Source organism: Ambystoma mexicanum, chromosome 7q, assembly GCF_040938575.1.
Source record: "Ambystoma mexicanum isolate Mex_15411 chromosome 7q, UKY_AmexF1_1, whole genome shotgun sequence".
Taxonomy (NCBI): domain Eukaryota; kingdom Metazoa; phylum Chordata; class Amphibia; order Caudata; family Ambystomatidae; genus Ambystoma; species Ambystoma mexicanum.
The window spans coordinates 165,716,373-165,737,008 of record NC_090941.1 but is presented as its reverse complement, the minus strand read 5'-3'; positions in this window follow the sequence as shown (position 1 = coordinate 165,737,008).

The window sequence follows — 20,636 nt, the reverse complement described above, 5'->3', positions numbered from 1 at the left end:
TCTGGAGTGCTTCCACTTTCTTTTCCTGGGGACAGAGACCCTGAGGAGTAATCTCATGCCCCAAGAAGTTGACACAGGTTCTACACCACTGTGTCTTTTGAAAGGAAAGTTTTGCTCCGGTGGCCCTCAACTGGGTCAGAACATAACGGATCTCTACTATGTGTTCCTCCACAGTTGAGCTTTTAATGAGTACATAATCTACATAAACCAGGTTACCCCTCTCACCCAGGTCGGGCATGGCCTTATGTAGAAAAATGTTGAATTCATTGCCGGAGTTGATGTATCCGAAGGGAGTCTGGGTCCATGTGTACTGCTGCCCCCCAAAGGTAAAGGCCTGCTTGTATTGGTCCTCCCTACTGACACGTACAGTACAGTATCCATTGGTCAGGTCTATTGCAGTGAATACCTGTGACCCCTGGATCTGGGCCAGCCTTTGGTCAATGTAGAGAAGAGGCCATCGGGAAGTATGGATCAGTTTGTTGAGCTCCCGAAGGTCAGCACAGAGTCTCCACAGGCCGTTTGGCTTCAATATCCCCAGCACCGGATTATTGAAGGTGCTGTGGACTGGACGGATTATCCCACGGGACTCAAGGTTCTTAATTATTTCAGTAAGGGACTCCATTGATTAGAGAGGCAAGCGATATTGCTTCACAAACACTAGAGTCATGCCAGGGTCCATGGGAATTGTTGTTGTGTGGATGTTGGTGTGACCACAGTCATATGAGTCCACCGCAAAGAGATCTTGGAAATCCAAGAAAACTTGTTTCAACATTTGCTTCCGCTGCAGCGTCTCACAGGCATCAGCTAGGTTGACTCTCTCTTCAACCATCTACCTGAAGCCTGGAAAGACTTCTGGTTTTGCTATCTCAGCGGGCTCCTCCAACTGGGTGGAGAAGTCCCTGGTCAAAGTGCTGATTTGGACTGGTGGCTTCAGGTGGCAAAGGCAGCCCTCATGGACCTGGAAAATCACCTCATCCCTTCTGAAGTCACAGGTCACATCTTCCTTGCCATAAGGGCCGGAAGTGTACACCAGGAAGTTCCCCACATGCCGGGTAGAGATCCTGTCTGGTGTTGTGTTGTCATCAATGTCACCGTCAAACAGTCCTTGGGGATTGGTCCTAACAGTTCATTTCCTAAATCAATGGAAAAATGTCGGTCATCGTCCGCCATTCCAATAATGGTGCTTGCGGCTAGAGTGATACTCTTTAAGTCGCTGTTATCCACCTCTATTGGAATGGTTTATGTTCTATATTGACTAATGGTGTTAGGCTTACCCCCAACCTTGCTGTTGGAGAGAAGCATTTAGATGAATATAGGCATCAGGGTTTTTCAATTTCTGTCCTCTTTTAACTTTCATTGTCGGGTCCTTTCTGGGATGGTGACTTCCTCTCCAATCTGAATTTCAACTGCATAAGGCAGCAGTTCAGCTGACCTAAATGCTTTCTCTGGATCATCAAAGCCCATGGGATTATACGCTAATCGGGACCAAGCTTTGAAGTTTATTAGGAGCAAACTAATGGCAAAGCGATTGAGAATGTCACTGCCTAAGTAAAAGGCGACAGTGATGTCTCGCACGACCCAACAATTATGGACTATGCTCTTGTTGTCTATGGAGATTTTGAGCATACACCTGATTGGCAGGAGATGTTTGGAATTGGGTGTTTCCAGATCCATTTCCCATTGGTCTACCAGTTTGAATGTGGGCATGGCTGGATATTTTGGGAGTTGGCGGAACATGGCTTCGCTGATGAAGCTCTTACCGTTGTTCACACACACTCGGGCGAGAACAGAGTCCTTTCCTTCATTTAACTGGGATGAACAACTGCTCTCCAATTTGCTGAATATCAGCCAGGCTCTGAGCTGATTTCTCATCTTTCTGGACTATATGAGTGGGAATGTCTGATTGTGGATTGGTAAAGAATTTCAGAGTGTTTCCTTCCAGTGTGGAATGCCACCTTAGATTGGAAGGAAGGTTGTTTTTCAGAAATAAAGAGGACCCCCATCACCAGTCTGTTGTCCTACTGCTATTACTGTCACATCTGGAATTTGGTTGTTCTGGAAGTGAAATTCTACTTCAATCATGTGGCATGTGCCGTTTAAACTAACATTGTTGACGCTCTGTTTCAATTTTATTGGTTGGCTGGTCTGGGTCCAGAGGACCTGGTTTACACAGTCTATTAGGGGTGACAACCTTCTCAGGAGGTCATTCCCTAGTAAACAAGGGGTGCCCTCTGGAGTCACAACTATGACCGGGTGCTTCACCTTGTGTCGCCCAATTTTAATGTCCAAATCTGCAGTCCCCTCGATGGGAATTTCCTTCCCGTCAAAGTTCTGAAGTTGTCCAGGAAGAGAGGTGAGAGGAATTTGATAATTCTCCCCGCTTCCTGAATTCAGTTTATCAAAGGCCTTTTTGGACAGAAGGGTAGCTTGGGATCCAGTGTCCACCAGTGCCAAAATTGTACCCTGCTCCTGTATTTCTACCGGGGGATAGTATCTTCCCTCCTTCTCCGCAAGGGGGCGTACATTTTTTGGACAACTGGTGGGTGAGTTTTTTAGTTTTGGACATTGAGAGGAAAGAGATTTGGGCAGAATTCTGTGGGAAGTCTAGGGAATCTGAAAAGAAAAGATGGCAAGTAGAGATGGGAGAAGTTTTGAGTTCCCCTGGTTCCGGTTCTGGGCTGCCCTCCCCTTTTTGGAGGCAGTCACCAGGATGGGTTTGAACCAGGGGATTTTCATGTTGTTGGTTCTGGGATTGGATGATGGGCGGCGGTAGCTCAGTCCCCACATCTACCCAGTCTGGATTTGAATCCTTTGGGAGCCATTTTTCTTTGGGAAGAGTTCCCCCCTCTCTGAAGGAGAAGATCCTTTTCCCAGAATCCTCTGAGGACCCCGCTGCTTCAAATTGGAAGATCTGTACCTCCTCCACAAAATGGGTCTGTTTGGGCACTTTGTTTCTCCTACCCCGCCCACCCCCCTCTGCTCCTTAGGTGGCAGACTTTCCGGGGCAGGAGATTTTGGTTCCGGTTCCTGGGTTTCCAGGGGCTGTTTACAAGTGGGGAAGGATGCTTCCCCCTAGGCTTTACACCCCCCCTTCCCCTTGTGCCGCCTCCCTGGGAACCGCTGTGTTGTCAGGGTGCTACCCCTGTCATTGTTCTGGAGCACCAGGTCCAGAGTTGGAGGCATTCTGTGCCGGCATGCCCATCTGAGGGTTCTCTTGAGCCCTCAGCATGCAACCCAGATCCTGTGCCATGTTTTGGACCTGGCACTCTAGCTGGGAAACCTGCTCAGGCTGATACAGGGTTCTCATTTCTCCCCTGGGCTGATCCCGGGAAGGGTAGCTATCCCTTCTCTGGTAGTACCCCGGGTTGGGAAGATTTGGGCACCCCTCCACCCTTGGCCTCCACTCTCCTGGATTAGGTTGTCTGGGCTCAGGAAATTGGGGAAAGAAGGATGGATGATTTTGGGGTTGAAAGTTTTGCCGATACCTGGGGAACAAGTTCTGTCCAGGATTTGGGGAGTTTCTGCCCTCCTGGGGGAAGTTAGGAGGGAAGTTCCCTGGGTTAGGTGCGTGGTTGAATCACCCCCTTGGGTTGGAGGAGTCCACACATAACCCCGGGTGGGTCTGTTCCCCTTGTAGCGGGGACTTACATCAGTCAGGGGAGTGAGGGATCCCATTTGTGGGACTACCTCCTTGGCTCCCTGTCTGTGACTGGCCCGAGGGCCTTCTGGGCTTGGGATTATTCTGTTGTGCAGGAAAGTTTTTAGGCCCCCCCATCTCCAAATCTAAAATGGGGGCAACCTTTACCTCTGCCACCTTAGCAGCAGCAGGTGGGTTGGTTGTTTTGGGGCTTTTTTGTGTATTCTTGTTGACTATGGGCTTTTGCACCTGATTGATCCGGGTGGCCTGTTCAATGACCCAGTCTAGTGATCTTTTCTCATGAAAATCTCTCACTAGCTGGGTCATGATGTACTTTGGTAGAGCGTGGAAAAAGCTATTAACAAATTCTCTGCTGTCCGTGCGCACCCTTCTGGTAGTCTGCGCAAAGGCACACTTTAGTTCCTGCACAAATTCTTGTGGGGCCTGATCCTCCCCACATTGCAAGTTGTAGGCTGCCTTGTGAGCCTCTTGGGGATTTCTGTGTACAGAAAAATGCTTCAAGATGGCCGCCCTAGAGGTGGACCATCTAGAATGATTTTGTCCTCCAGCCCCGCAAAGAAACTGGAGTATTCTGGTGAGAATATCCATTTCACATACTGAATGCAGCTACTACTGTCTTTCAAATGGAAAGTTTCCATCATCTGCTCAAAGAGCTCTAAGTGCTCCCAAACAGAATACTTAGCGTTCTTATGATAAGGCTTGATGATGCTCCTTATTGCCTTGATTTGTTTTAAGGGGTCCTTAAGCAAGGCCCTTTTTGCCTTATTGGCCTTCTTAGTTCGGGTAACCCTGGTCCATTCATCCTCTGACTCAGAGGCACTGCTCCCAGAGGTGCCCGTCTGATCTTCTAGGTTCTCCCGGATTCTGCGAGCCTGGGGATGGCTGGCAGAATGTGGGGACCTAGTCTCCTGAGTCCTGGGGTGCGCAGAGGAGTCTTCTGATTCCTCCTTGCTTCCAGGATTTGATGGGTACCCCCCACACTGTCCTAGCTGGGCAGAGGTTTTTAGGATGCCCTTAATGGGCCTACCCCCCTGGAGTTCCCCACTAAACTTCACAGTACTTGGGTACCCTTACCCAGGTGCCCGCCCGTCCATTCCTGGGAGGTACTGGCCTATGAGCCCCATACTTCTGACTGGATAGTAATCTGCCATCCCCGTGGCCCTGGGCTCATGTGCGCCAGTGGACATGGGGGTGGCAGAGTCCAGGGACTGGGAGAGATGAAGACCTCTGGTACTAGGGTTCCTGAGGTTATGCTCAGGTGTTTCCCTTTCCCAGCGAACCTCATCTCTATCAGTCCCTGCTCCCTGTTGCCATGCAAGAGCCTGTGCTTTCAGTTCCTCAATCAAGGCCTTACTAGTCTCTATCAGTCTCTCGTGCATGGATACCTGCCTGTGCAGCTTGTCACTATTCTCACAGAGAGCCTCATTTTCTCTCTGTGCTTCCTGGGTTGTTTTGAATACTGGGCTAGTCTTTGCTGCAGGAGGGTTACCTCCTGAGTCCTGTCCAGAGCATCTTCCACCCTCCTTGTGTGCTCTACGAATGTTGCATGCCCTTTTTGGAGGTCACCCAGTCCCTGGAGGGCCAGGTGATTTTCTTCCAGTTTCCCTTTTAAGTGACAGACTTCCTGGCCTAAGGTGTCCCTTTCCTGCGCAAGAGCCTGTCTCTGTGCCGCCAGGTCGTCCCTCTGTCTTTGAAGGGCACCAGCTTTCTGGCGCTCTTCATCAAACTCTGCCTGGGCATCCAGGTCTTTCAAAATCAATGTATTGCTCTCTGCATTCTCTCTATCTAGGTGGCTTTGCAGGGTGGCTACCTGCTCTGTGCATGCCCTGTTGAAATCCAGTTGTTGCTCCAACTTTTTCTGGCTCTGCAGTAGAGAGTCCAAACCTTCTTGGTACTCCTTCTGCAAGGCCAGAATTCTGGTATCCTGGTCTGCCTTTTCCTGCTGCAGGATACCCATATCCTCTTTTGGTTTAACTATATACTGCCAACTTTCATTTCCTGACTCCTGGCTCTTCTGCAGCCTCTGGCCAGATCAGTTTGGGCCCTTTGTAATGCCATCAGTTGCCTACTTGCCAGATCTTGGCCTTCAGCATATTTATCCTGTATGGCTCCAATAGATAAATATAGACATGCTGCTATCTTGGCAATCTTATTCTGCTCATCCTTGGTCATAGGGGCCATATATAGTTCACTCAGGGCCACATGTAAGGGTCCCTGATCTCTTCAGATATCTAACCCTGTTGCAGTGATCTGTTGTGTGATTGCCTGCAACCACACATTCTGGTCCTGCTCAGACCACTCACCTCTCAAAAAATAATTTATGTAAAAGGTGTTCTCTAGCTATCTTGATGTCTACCAATGTTGCCATTTTGGAAATATTGATTTCCTTCCTGACTTACAGAAGTTTTTTTATTTTATTTTGCAAAACAGACCGTTTCCTTAGAGCATTCCCTTTTGAGGGGTGCTTTTACAGTGTAACACAGCGTGGTAGCCCAACAGGATTTATGTATCCTGTCAGTTAGCACACTGTATTAAGCTGCACAAGTGGTAGAACTAATACAGAAATCCCGCGCACGAGCCCCCAATCTGTAAGTGATTTCAATGCAGCACTCCAACTAAGTCAATGCCTAGTATGGGATGCCTAATGGAAACCCTTATTTATATATTTTTATGTTAAAAGTTTGTTTAATTCTGGATGATGTACCCTTATATAACGCCCCTCACTTTGAATTCCCCCGGTCTCACTGAACCAAGAAATAGGTTTGTTTTGCAAATTGAAAGATTTATTTGAAGAATTGAACAATATATAGATTATACTTTTATGAATATGAATAATATCTGAATATCACACTTATGAATATGAACAATGATCAGCAATGGGTAATATTACAATATCAACAATCTCTTTAATCAATTAGGAGTAGGAATAGGAAGATTAATGTAGCAGAGAATACTTTGTGCGGATTCAAGGAAATGCAATGATAGGAAAGAATGCAACACAGAAATAAACTTGATATGAATTCAACCAAAGACAATATAATCACTCTTTCCCCCTGTTGTTACTCACTCCCCCCAACATGCACGATGGAGATATGGAATGAGGGCACACAGGTATCAGGAATAACAATCAACAATTGCAGTTTCAATCCTGATTCCCCCAGCAAGTTTAGAGAGAACAGTAATGATTTTAAAACAGGTCAATGGCTTTTAAAGTGTGATTGAATTGAATGGGAAAAATGCTAAAAATGATTTTAATTCGCTAAATGGGATTCAGAACTAGTGAGAGTTGCATTGGATTGGTTCATGTCAACACTAGCAATGATTCTAGAATGATTAGCAGATTGAAAACGAAATTCAGAAGTTGAAAGCAAGAATTAGCTGTTTTTATACACGGGGTGAAATTGAGCCAAATGCAAATTCGCGGCAACTTTTCCGCGTGCGGGAAACGCGATTACAGAAAAACTATAAGGAATTGGAATGTATGGTTCAAAAGTTACAGAGGTTTTAATAAAGGTAGATTTTTCTCAAAAGAGTCAAGATTTCAAAATGAAAGATGCGTTGTTGAAGATTTGGAACAAGATTTCTTAACACTAAAGAGTCTATGGAGCCGCAAACTACATGACAGCCCAGCCACCTATCCAGAGGCGCCTCCGGATGGTTTCTGTCTGCACGAGACGATTGCCTTTCTCCAGAAAATATATATATTAGCGCCAAGATGATTATCACTATAATTATCAAGGATTATGTGGAGGAAAGAAGAAATTAGGATAGACAAAAGAGATTCAATAATGCTGTTATGGATAGGTTGGAATGGTTGGATTGGGTTACTTAATGCTAAGAGGTTGATTATGGACAGTTCTACACTAAATACCTACAACTATGGCTTTGGAATGGAATGGGCCAGTCAAAGATCTGGTCAAGGTTTGGACTTCACTCGCACCGGACAGGCTTCAGGGCACCTTGACTCTGCTCTCAGCAAGGCACTCTGGTCTGCGCGGCCTTTGGACTGGGTCTGATGGGTTCTGGGTTACAGCTCTGCTGGATTGATCTGGATCTTGGGTTCTAGCACGGTTCTTGGCCAGTAGCAGCGACAGCTCAGCCAGGCTGTTGGATCAGTTAGGTTAGGCCCCGTGGAAGTTAGGGGTTAATCAAGTTTGCAAGATTTTTAAAGACCAGCTGAAAAGGGTTCAGCTTTTTGGATTAGCTTCTGGTTCCGGAGTCCGGATCTTCCTGCAGTGTGCTTCGCCAGTGGATCAGTTGATGAGTGAGAAAGTGTGTCTGTGGGTCCTCAACAGTCCCTATTTATCCATTTCCCAAAGTGGGTGGGGAGGCTAATTGTCTATGCCCAACCCTCTAAGGATCTGATAGGTCAGAGAATTTCCCCTCTCCTGATTTGAGGAAGGAACAGTGTGTCATCATGTGTCATCATGTGTCATGTTTATGGCTTAGGGAGAAAACCTCCCCTTTGTCTCTGTACAGTATATCTTATTTTTCATTAAAAAAACATATTTACAATATGCACAACTTGTTCATAATACATATTTACATGCTAGATTGACTAAGGTACGGTTCTGTCAAAGTCTCACGTTCCTACGAGTTTTGGTTCACAAATGACAGTTTTTCGCGCTTTTGGGCAGTTACACATTTTCGGATCTGTACAATTTTTTACCCGTACATGCACATACCCTCTGGGCATATTCCTGTAATTTTTCATGTTCCTAGCATAATCACCAGAGCTAGAATATGAACATTTCCGAGTTCAGTCTCTGAATGTCGCACAGATTCCAGATTAGTTTTATACTGTGAGCAAATTTTTCATTTTAATAATCTCTAAATTCCATATTTTTGTCAGTCTGTACAATTTGTTATAAGTATTTTCCTTAAACATATATTTATTCCAGTTTCAATCCACATTTTCAATCTGGCCCAACTCCAAGAGACAGAGAGTCACATGGCTCGTCTTCCTGCCATAGCAGTTGTTCTCAGTCACACCCGAATAAGCAATTCCATTCAGCTCAAATGCTCCATTGTCTCCACTCAGAGCAACATGCCAGAGTGCCCCTCCCAGTTCCTTTCACACCAGCCTGCCAGTATCTTAGCAGAGAGCAGGGGGAATATTCCTTTGTTGGGTAAAAGGGTGTGCAATGTCTTTGAAGCTCAGTGTGGGAAACTTTAACTTTTAAATGCAATCTCTGAAATTGTCTTGTCCTAAAACATAAATTACATTTTTAACAAATACATCAACCAATTTCTTACTTCAAGCCTTTTTAAAATATAGTTTTGAATTGCATCCACCTCTTAGGCTTCTGGTAGCAAGTCTTTCTTTGGCATAGTTTGAGTTCAATGTACAACTTTAAACATGACAGGTTTTAAAATCACCAGCTTCTGACAGAGGTGAGTAATGGTATTACACCCATTTTTGACAGATTTCTTTCCAGCAACCATCTTCAAAAGTGGACTTTGTTCTGATAACATATACTCCTGCTGACATTATATTTATGTGGATTCTTGATGTAGAATGATGCTCACCACCCAACAAGGATGTTGGATCTTTTTGGGTGGTTTGTGAGCCATGATTTTTGCAAATTTGACAACCAGGGAAAAACAGATTTTTAAAACAGCTCTGTATTTCTTTTGCAATGATTTTGCTCCGTTGGCAGCCAAATGATGGGTTTTTGCATTGGTCTCCTGTGTTACCACTAACATAGGCAAAAGTGGATGGCAGCCTATTTTTCAGATTTTTACTGTGCACTGTCTGGTGATTTTTAGCGAGCAGCATGCTTTCCGGCGGTCATTCTGATGTTTCTGCTGCAAGCAATGCACAGTAATGTTGCAGGGCCTGGACTAGTGGGTTGAAACATCCCACAAGCGTAACGAGATAAAGTTATAGTTAAACAAATGTGTTTTTATACACAATGAATTAACTGACAGTTTTGTCAGAAAAAGCATATGATACCCACAGTAGTACACAACTAACGATTAGTTGTCAAGAAAGAACAACATGAAGTGTTGAAAACATTTCATTTCGACAACACATACAAAAGGTCCCAGTAAATAATACACAAAACTCATATATACAATGTGATACAACAATAAGTAATACAAGGAATTAAAGGTAAGAAGAAATAGTTTAGTACAATCAAATGTGTCCCTATTTTCTGTACTTCAATTCAAACCATACTTGCCTGACATGTTTCAATCCCGTTATATTGAAGTGGGATTTTCTTCATGGGCTAACTCAGCTGGTGAATGGTGTGTGATGGCAAACAAAGATGCCACATTGAAATTGAAATCAGCCTCATGTATCTGGGCCAATCCTGTGGTACAAGAGATACTTATAAAACTATGCGTATTCCATTTTCGGAACACTACAATTCCAAACATGATTGTGTAAAAGAGCAATGAATCTTTCATTCACTTGTAGAATGAGCTTTTTATAACTCTTAAGATGTCTCAAATGTGCTAGTTGTGTAGTCAGGGTTGTTCCTCAATATTTTTTCTAGTGACTGACTGCAATCTGAAAAGAATGGGAAATGTATAATGAAGTATATTGTACACATCGATCAAATAAATACCTGTGTCTTTGCCCAATCAAGGCTCACCTTTGCTTCCTAATTCTTTTGTCCTAAGGAAACAAATGCGGTTGTGTCCATTCTATCTGCAAATTTGATAAGAAAGTGCATGCTAAGTATGGTAGGTAGCAGGGCATGGATGGGCTATTATGATGATAGTGGGCTTTCACAAAGCACTCAAGATGGAGCTGGACAGTTTTTGTTTGTATTGATGCTCTCATGATGGAGAACGACCGGAACGTGACAAAAGCATTGTAGCCGCTTCTAATGCTTGTGTTGATATCGGATGAAACCGAAACGTAACGGGCACTCCCTTACGTTATGCACAGTCCTGATTGTGGCCTGTTTGCAGTGCTTCGGCAATCTGTGAGCACTCTGTTTTTCACATTTCGGGACCTGTGAGAACTAAAACGGCTTGAGTCAAGTGCTATAGCATAGCAAACACTTACTATTATGGCGACTGTAGGTGGCCATGCTGGATTGAAGGGAACCTATGCATGCACTTATCCTTATCACTGTTTATACGATTTTAGCACACACACCCATAATGACCAAATGTACACGTTTTGCTGTTGTCGACTTTGCCAAAGCAATTTCTCTTGCATGTCACCTGCATTATGTATTAGGCACTTCAGAAATTTATGGAATACTCTATCCAACACCTAAAGTTTAACCAGACTCTGATTGCAGCCACCCTCCCCTGCCATTTTTTTTTTTTTTACCACTGGCTGTTTTACCGGTTTAGCGTTCCTGTTTTTTATGTGTTGCAAAATTAATTATTTTAATTGTGCGGTTTATACACAGCAGTAAACTGAATATAAATAAATCCTTAAAATCCAGGATCCTACTGAGACTTCTGAGGTGGTGAAGGAGGACACCAAGAGGATCGCCCATGCCAGTTTGGGAGCCAACAAGGGTTACCCAATACCACCAAAGGGGGATGCATAACATCCCAGAGATCCAATGGTTACGAAATATTCTTATTCATGGCACCCTGTCAAGACAACACAGTGCACTGGGGGGGGTGGCAGTGTCATGTAAAGTAGAAGTCCAGGAGGACCAACTAGCTCTTTGTCAAACAAGAAAGAGGCATAAAGGCCAAGAAATGATTGAGGGATATTATAAATCCCAGACATTATAAGTGACAGTCTACCCCCCAAGAAGGCATACCTATTTCAGGGGAGAAAGAGAAAGATTGAAGATTACGGTTCCAAGGTGGCTATGACAGAGCCAGATGGTATCATCTCCTCACCCTGAATCAGTCTGCTGCAAGAAATCAATGAACTTTCCTTTGACCCCGAGTACTGTGTTCATCCCTTGGAGGTGATAGTAGCTATGCACCAGTGACTGCCATTTGAATCTCAACTAAGTAACATGTGTTGCTGCAGTGAGACTCTGCCCTCTTCTCACATTGGAAGAGAAAGATGTCCACTAACAGTTTTCTAGTCACCATTGATGAGACCTGTACAGCAGCAATGCTAGCTCAACTGTCCAATATCTACACACCAGAAACACACAGAATACCTTAAATGCCATTGCCAATGTCAATAATAAAACATTCAGAACTCAGTAGTTTCTTTCACATGTCCAGAAGGTCTCTTATTTATCTCTATCCATGGTGCTACGGTGAGCACCTGCGATTGTCCTCCACCAGTGCATGCAACTCTCTCTCACTGGGAGTTATCTTTTTATGTACTCTGAAAATACAAGGGTGTTGGGTCCATGACATGTTTTGATGCATCAGTAGGTCTTGATTGACATTGACCTATTACTAAGCATACTGTCTTTTTCAGATCCATGGTGGTCATTTATTTCTACCAGGTGCTGCTATATAAGAGCGAAGAGAGCTCCGGATACATCTATTCCAAGTGGCCTGCAGGGTGTATTATCTTCTTAAGATTGGCGCAAATGGCCAGGGCCCCATCTGTCCTCCATCTGCTCATTAGCCACAGTTAAGACAATTCAATGGATGTTCTGAAATAGATATTCCAAAAGACGGCTTATGATTCAGGATGACATGGTGGATGAGAGCATGGTTGTGGGTAAACGAGGGCACATGTATCTATGCCGCTGGTATCTTCTGACAACCGTGTAGTGTACATCACTGGCTCTAAATCACCAGGCGTTTAACATCACAACATCCTTACCAGTTATTGTCCGCATGTGATATTTGCTTTGGTAAGACAATTCCCAGATAATTAAAAATGCAGAAGACATATTCTGGCAATGTTTCATTTTCTTTTCTTCATAAAAGTTTGGCTCCTCCAGCAGTCAGAGCAGTAATCACGGCTTTTGAAAAGGTTGCCCAACACAATTACACGTGAGGTTGCTCGAATCTTTGCGAGTTACCCATCACTCTCCTCAGAAGGCTTTAATAAGATGAAAAACCAAATGACATGTGGTCTAATTACAGAGAAAATGTGATGTACATGCATGCTACCGCCTTCACCCTTCCCTGCCATGTTTTCCTCGTTTTGAGTGATCCTTATTCCTACCGCACTAGACAGCAGTCATGACGGCATGTCACACTGGAAACTCGGCGTCACACAGAGTGTTTTCTTTTCCTTTACAAGCATTACTTAATTTCAGTCCTGCCATGAGCCCAATCTGAGCAGTTATGCGTGAGAGCCCTTACAGAATAAAATATAATATTGAGCTATACCAAATTTGCTTTCATGACATCCTTATAATAATTATGAGAAGTGAAACACACTATAGGTTCCAAAATGTGCATTGACATTAAATGGGGCCATAATGGATTTAGGCGGTAGCTTCGAGATCCTCACCTAAACCATATGTTCAGGATAAACATTGATTACGCAAAGGCCTCCCACTTAGATTCACTTTATGAAAATGTATGCTGAATTGGAATGCATAAAACATGGAGTTCATTTGGTTTGCCAGAGAAACTAAGCTCACACATTAGTTTTGGCGATGGAAAACAGAGGCATAATGTATTCTTGGAAGTCAAGAAATGCAGCATCCTTAACCTAACGGGTCTCTACCAACGACCGGCCCTCCAGACCCCTTCATTTTGTGGAGCATTGGTCACCTGACCTGAGAATGACACAGAAAGCCTGCTGTTAGGCCTTCCCGCATAGTTATCCTGCCTCCTACCAATCAATAGAACCATTCATTCTCGGGTGGTCAGACCGCCATTTCCATTTCTGGTAGTGATTTAACATGACAACTTCCAGTCTGCCGATCTGTGCCGAGGGGCGTGAGATCTCTACCGGATGATGATTTCCGGTACCTATTGAGCACAATATTGCTCTTTCTAGACCAAGCTAGTTAGGGCATCTGTACCCTCTGTACATGGGCCTTTGGCTTTGTCCCACTGACCCTGACCGGATAACAACCTGCAATCAAAATCGAACTGTGCAGGCAGGCATCTATAGTCCTCAAACTGGAGGCAAAGCCAATATGGATGAAGGGGGCTAGAAATAGTCTGCTATAAAAAAAAGTATGTAAAAGGGAATTGGCATATAGCATCACAGGGATGTGGGAATGTAGAAATATTCATAATTGGAAAGTTTACCTGGAAAGAAAAACCTTTCCCTGCTCCTCTCTGTTTAAAACGTTGTTAATTTATCTATTTATTTTTTATTTTTCCACATCCCCCTTTTGTACATTTAGTGAAATCTTAAGCAGAGATAGAGAAGAAGAGAAAAAAAAGTAAAAATCACTCATAATAAGTATTACTTTCATTTGATCACTTTTGTTATAGAGCAACTTCAGTGTCTTGGGAACCGGGCCATTGTAGAGTGACCTTTAATCTCTCCCCAACATTACAATCTGGATCTCAATGTGCATGTGTGCATTCAACTCCATTTGCAATTCTTTAGTTGTATCACAGATCTCCTGGTCCATGATGGATGAGTAGAAATCCTTCCCATGTATAATTCTCCATAGTCTTGAGAGTCCCAACGTCATGGTTATTGTACTGTTTTTATGGCAGTGTCTGCTCCAAAAACAATTAGACCTGCCAAAAGAAAGAAATGACAGTATTACAACCACAGGGGTGGAAAAAACATGTCTTTCCCCTTTTACACAGAGCGACAGTAAGGCAAACTCAAATGTTTTTTCTCTTTGTTAACTAACATGCACAGCTTTATTATTTCTGCTTCACACAGCAATCCTAGAAAACATTGACATTTCCAAGGAACAAATTCTGTCTAATTGTGCTCAAACTCGAGGCTTACCGCTCTTCTCTAATTAGCAGGCCAGTACACATTGTAAGCTTCATCTTAGTATGCAAGACAAAAGATATAAGGCACAGACACTAATTGAATACAGCTATCACTTTCCTAAAGAAAACACCCCTTTTTAAAGTAACACCTGTTCTAAGACCATCCCAGCCTATCTTATTTCCGACGAACCTTCTAAGACATTGCAGATGTGGAGGTTGCAGAGGCCATTACTTCCAGTTTTATCTGATTCTTACAAGTAACTCATGGGCTCTCCCTAGGGCAGTGGTCAAATATAGAGCAGGGCATCCTGGAGGATGCATGCGCTCCCGATGGGTGACCCAGTCCCACATGCACTCTGCCCAAGGATCTGGCACAATCTTGATTGGTGGTGATCAAATCCAATCCACTTCGAATTTCAACTGCAAGGTACATTTGTTCTTGTCGCACCGCCATCCACTGTTTTTCCACTTGTTTCTCCATGGCCAAAGATCTTCAGGAATATTAGCATCGTTTTGGAGCACATATTACCTGACACGATCAGTTCAGAGTTCAGGAAGTCTTGCACTTCAGCACAGGCAATATGTCACTGCTGAAAAGTTCCAGTTGACACCACTCCTTAAATCAGCTTGGGTCAACACGTCTTTAGTCTATTTACTTACTGTTCCAATTGGTCAGAGCTCACCAATGTTTGCATCTGTGTTGCTGAGCTGTGCCCCAGTGAAGATCCCTTATGCAATTTCGTATTGACCTAACTGATCATTTAGAGATTGCACCTCATAAATACTCCACGCTGCAAGGGCTGTATTTTCAGCATCCCAACCCCGTTCAGTCAACTCCCTCTTGGCTCTTTTGGTAAGTACATCTTATCTTTGCTGCAACAAATGAGTATTGACATAAACGGCAGAAAAAAGTAGTGAGAAAACTATCACGCCCAAAGTGCATTGACAACAATATTCCTAAATCCCGGCCTTTCTATCTCAATAACTGCATTATACACAAAAGATTCTGAGATCACTCTGGTTGTGTTATGAAACTCTGAAACTTCAAAAGACTCTGATACAACATATCGAACAATGGAACATGACTGTTTTTGCAGCAACCTCGTATTAGTAAATTACCTCTGATCCGTGTGGCTGGTGATTTTGTAAATTGATGCAGCGTAAATGCTTGAACCCGAATTCTCGAGTAAATGAGGCAGCACAAACATCATGTGGGTTGTCCATTGGGGTCCCCCCAAAAAAATCTATAGAAAAATTGGGTACAAATGGTGCAATTTAGTGTACAATGTCACGCATAAATTGCCTAAAAAGCATTAGATTTTAGCTACTACGGGTGGCAAATTGTTCTGAAGTGTGCAATGGTTATTTTAAAGTAAATTATAGGCCGACAACCTGGCAACTGGCCATGGCCACAGGCTATACCTGTCAGCAAAGGTACATCATTATTTGTTGTACCTACATTATTGCATTTAAAAAAAAAACACTGTCACATTTGCGAAACCATGCTTTTGGGTCCTTGCAAATGATCCTTGCATGAGTTTGATGCAAATCCATCCATGTCTTATGTCTTGAAAAGTGTCAAAATGTACGTACAAAAAATAGTCATATAACATAGCCCCCCTGGGGTGAAAATACAGCCCCAGAGTGAATGAGATTGAGAGGCCATGCTGGGCCCCTACTATGAGGGCAAAGCTGGGTTGTGTAATACTCATTGGAAAATGCAGGCCAGTTCGAAACATTGTTTCCGATATAAGGGCTAATGAAGGAACAAAAATGGGCTTATTTCAATTTTTAGTAAAATACAAAGACACCGAGTTGAAGGAGAGTGTACCTTACGACTGTATTATTGTAACTGTGCCAACTGGATGCAAACAAAAGGAAACATGGGGAGTGGTAGCTGCTGCCTGTGCAAACTGGGAAAAGGCACCTTTGGCAAATGTGAAACTGCAGCTGTGGACGTGGAAAGAAAAGATACATTTGAAATACTGAACATTTGCCAGATAAAAAGGAGGAATGATGCCTGACATTTAAGAAATAAAGTCAAGTAACAGATTGCATTAATCAGGAATAAAGAGACTTAATTTCCATCATGTAAAATGACCGCCTGCAAAGAGAAAGGCCTATTTCGTTTTGAAGAAGTGAACACTGGTTTCCTATGTCAAGTGTGGCCTATCTGTGTGCATAAGATTAATAATGAATCTACCTCTGTTCTAATATAATAGAAAAGCAAGATTGTATTTATGAACAGCAGGCCTTACAACATGTTACATGTTAAACACCTTGTGTCAATGTAAAATGCTATTCTTTTATAGTTATGTATAGAGCTTGTTTTTCCCCATTGAACTGGAAGGTCTGTGCCTCTGAAACCTTGATCTCAATACCTTTGGCTGGGGACCTCTTGGAGAAGAAGATCTGTTTTCAATTTAAATGCAAAGATATACAGAGTATTAGATCAGAATTCTGCAAGTTGCAGATAACAAAACCAGCAGAAATGACTTTTAAGGTCAGGTCCCCCCATTAACTGTGCATTAGCTTCAAACAAAAACCTTTGAAGGCCAGGAGGGGAGGGCATAATCACATGGGCCAGTCAGATGTCCTGATCAGGTCATAGAAGAGAAATGAAACCTAAGAATTGTTGGGGGCTGGTGTGAAATTCAGTGACCCATCTGATGACGTCTCACTGATTAACATTGGGCAACCTTTTCTTTAATTAAAGAAACATCGTATGTCCCAGTGAGCTCATCCCAGACTCAGATTAAAGGGGATAACAAGCCTGTCGGGACCATGTAAAACACATTTTGTATGATGGATACAACTTGAGTTATGAGAAAATGTATGATTCCGGTCTTCTCATAATTCCAAGGGACTAGAAAGTTGTTGGCTCAGGAGCAAATCACAAAAAATGGTAGCTCTGCCCATGAAGGGCGTGCTGAAATAAAATTAGTATTTTCTGACTCGCCATAACATATAGAACTCAAAAATATATATTTGCCAGCAATTATCTGAAAACTTAGGGTAGCTGCCATGTTCTTAGATTTTCAGAACGAACCCAAAAGTGTAAAACTACCAGTCATATTTTTCCTCCTCCCTCATCTTCCTTAACCCATACCGCCCAAAATCTTGTCCTATCAGCATCCAGTGTGTGTCTTGGTGTGAGGTGAAGGGAGAGAGCTATCCAATCGGTATAGTTGGAATTATGATAATATGTAGGTGTTCTCAGCCCTATATTTTGGCAATGTCTAATCTAAGAGGGGACTGGCAAGAAAACTACTAGGGAGAAAGACCAGGAGTACTGCCTAATCCATTGGGGCACCACCTTGCCTGGGGAACAAAGCTAAACTAAGGCATACCTAGAAGGAGGAAGAAAAGGAGACCCAGAGAATTTGCTTGAAAATCTGGGCTGGTGGATTAAGACTTGCGGTGTGAGCTGCCTCCCTGAAAGAGGGCCCTAGGATCTTGCAGTCTTCCTGAGCCAAGAACAGAGATCTCCAATGTAAGTAGATATATCCCAAAGCTATCAATTATGTGGGGAGCTACCTGCCTTAATAACTTTCTTTTAGTGGGTGAAGGGGCAAAACTGGGTAGACCCTGTCCATATTGAACTAAAATGTTAACTCAGGAGAAGCTACCCCAGGAGTCAGCCAGCACTGGAGTGCTTCAGGGTGAGGTGGCATCCAGCACTGGCACCGTGCACCTGTTAAACCGTATTCACATAATACCGCCTTGTTAGGAATATTGGCCTAAGCCCATTCGTGATACACAGAAAACCGCATCTGAAATGTTCCGCTTTTCGATCAATTCCGCCGCCATTTTAAGAATCGTCCACCATTTTCATTTCAACTCTAGTTTCTGTGTTCTAAAATGATGGACGGTGTTTTCAACTTGCAGTCGAGCCGAATGACCTTTGAGTTCTGTTAATGTTTAGGCTGACCGAGAACAGACTGTTTGACCAATGTAAAGAAACCTGGTGACTCGAATGAACTGCCATCCAAGTGTTGTCTGTGCTCACAAGCCTCATCCACATATAAACAATGAGACAATGGAACACAAACTCAGATCGTGTGTTCTGGCTGAACTGCATTGTAGCGATTCTTGGAACAAGGCTTACCGTGGATCAGATAACCAACAAGCATCATTGTAACTTCATGGACATGCAAACTTGTTTAATCCCTTGTACAATATTGTAATATTTGACATGTGAACTGGGCACAAACTCTAGCATGTGAATTATTAGCTTGGAGAGAGGCTGGACAATGTTTACAAAATAGTATAAATATGTCTGTGTTTAGATGTCCAGCACTCTCACCCCTCACTGTGTCTGCTGGTTCACGCAGTGAGGTGTTGGGAGCCAGATAGCTATCTGTTTTGCTTTGACTGTACAATAATAAAAGATACTTGTATCTTTTCAACCCGTGATTGGCGTATTTCATTTGCTGGTACTAAGCCTCGATATTTCTTTGGTCTTTCAGATGGCACCCGAACAGGGACCCTCAAGATTGATGTCCCCCAAAACACCACATCATAACTATACAGACCGAGGCCCTAATGCCAACCCAAATACCAGACCCCCAAACCCCAGTACAAACACCCAACGATCCACTGCACCCAGCCCCTACTAAATCACCCATTCCATGATAATCTGAAACAAACCAGTCCATCAACAAATGTTTTACAGAGTCACACAGTGACAACACATGACTGAGCCACTGGCCATGGAGACATGCACAAATGAAATCATAGAAGACCCCACCAAGAATGAAGAATAATGATATGTATTAAAAATGAAAACAAATGCCAATATGAAAATCACACATGCAAATAAAGTAACATTGAAAGCAATATGAAAAAGATATTGAAATTCAAGTAAAAATAAAAATCCAAAACATGAAGAAAAGATGAAAATCATGCAAAAACATTACAAATTTTAAAAAAAAGTGTGTACAAGTCCGTAACACTGATAACAAAAGTCTGAAGGGCCCATTATCCCCCCAAAAATTAAACCTACCTAAAACCCTATCTAAAATACAACTATAAACAAAAGGTGGAGCAAAGTCTGTGGACTCCAAATATTAATAAAATCAAATGAAACCTAATGCTAAATAACTATATACAAAGGCAGCGGGCTAGTCCGCCGGCTCACTCATTGGTGTCCCGAGCCAGGGCATCATCGAACTCCACTTCAACGTCCTGGAGGCGGGCCTCTTCTCTGGCCCGAGGTCAAACAGGGATGCAGCCTTGGCCTCCTCCTACTCCCTGCGAGTTGCCTCGAGGCACTCAGCCTACCTCAACGCCCGGAGCATGGAGTTCTCTGCCTTGACCATTGAGAGCCGTACCTCCTCTGCCTTCCGCCGCCCCGCATCTATCTGCTGGCCCAACCGCTGCCACACGGAAGACAATCCCAATCCTGGGTCATGCCCCTGGGATGTTGAAGGCCCTGAGCCATGATCACTCCCACGCTGAGCCTGCTGCTGCCTCCAATGCAACTGCCTCTGGCACCACAATGGCCTCCAGGCTGATGGAATCCTCTGGTGCCGCCGTGCACATGCCCTGCTTGATGATGCCTGCATGTCCTACATCTGCTGGGGTCCAGTTGGTGGGGTGGCCACCCCTGCTGGACCTCTGAAACCCGACTGCAGCAGGGATGTGTCCTCACCCTGAATCAGTCTGCTGCAAGAAATCAATGAACTTTCCTTTGACCTCGAGTACTGTTTCATCCCTTGGAGGTGATAGTAGCTATGCACCAGTGACTGCCATTTGAATCTCAACTAAGTAACATGTGTTGCTGCAGTGAGACTCTGCCCTCTTCTCACATTGGAAGAGAAAGATGTCCACTAACAGTTTTCTAGTCACCATTGATAAGACCTGTACAGCAGCAATGCTAGCTCAACTGTCCAATATCTACACACCAGAAACACACAGAATACCTTAAATGCCATTGCCAATGTCAATAATAAAACATTCAGAACTCAGTAGTTTCTTTCACATGTCCAGAAGGTCTCTTATTTATCTCCATCCATGGTGCTACGGTGAGCACCTGCGATTGTCCTCCACCAGTGCATGCAACTCTCTCTCACTGAGAGTTATCTTTTTATGTACTCTGAAAATACATGGGTGTTGGGTCCATGACATGTTTTGATGCATCAGTAGGTCTTGATTTACATTGACCTATTACTAAGCATACTGTCTTTTTCAGATCCATGGTGGTCTTTTATTTCTG